Genomic DNA, 812 nt, shown 5'->3' on the forward strand with positions numbered 1-812 from the left:
AGGGATGCACTGAAGCTGGGTGCGGCTGCCGCAAAGGCTCTGTGGGGAAAGGCTATCGTTTAGAGCTCTCCCGCAATTGTGAACCGACGGGCTGCAATCAGGGAAAACCCACCTCGGGCAGAATGTAAAATACAAATTTATGTAATGAAATGTAATGTACCTGTAATGAATCTGTAATCAATAAGCTTATTGATTGTAATGCAATAAGGCACCCTAGAGTGTCATGAACTGTAATTATGAACAATGTGTAACTGTATTGTTGGAATCATAATGGAACTGTACTTTATGTATCTTGCAAAAAGTATATTCTGTATTGTGTATGTTTGAAATGTGATATGACAACTGTATTGCATGTATTGTTACAAATTTTATGAATAAAGTATATTTTTTGAGAAAAAAATCTGTTCTTATCAGTTTAATATCTGATACGTCCCCTATCTGGGGACCGTATATTAATTTGATTTTTGGAACAGGGAGATGGAATAGGGGCTTGCTCCGTCCACTCCACGCATCGACCCAGTATTGCAGTGTCTCTGGGAACGGTGCACCTCCCTGTGGGGAGATGTTCAAAATGAAAAACAGGTTTTTCCAGTGTCTCTGCATGTATTATTACTGAGAATAAAGTTGATATTTTGTACTTAAAAAAAAATGTGGAATAAATCCTCAATTAAAGCTGTGAAGATTAACTAGATAAATATTGAGGTGGAAATGATATTGAAGATTTCCAAACTGGACCTGAAACCTAAACTGACCAGAATTACAAAGTGACCCAGAACCTCAATCTTTTGTAGACACTTGCACGACAAGGCAAA

At 37.7% G+C, this 812-nt stretch overlaps 1 pseudogene; it reads left to right on the top strand.

The window, feature by feature from the left end:
* The first annotated feature begins 381 nt into the window (after positions 1–381).
* On the top strand, positions 382–553 carry LOC137302575 (U2 spliceosomal RNA; annotated as a pseudogene).
* The last annotated feature ends 259 nt before the right edge of the window (positions 554–812 follow it).

Source organism: Heptranchias perlo, chromosome 35 (genome assembly GCF_035084215.1).
Source record: "Heptranchias perlo isolate sHepPer1 chromosome 35, sHepPer1.hap1, whole genome shotgun sequence".
Lineage (NCBI taxonomy): Eukaryota > Metazoa > Chordata > Chondrichthyes > Hexanchiformes > Hexanchidae > Heptranchias > Heptranchias perlo.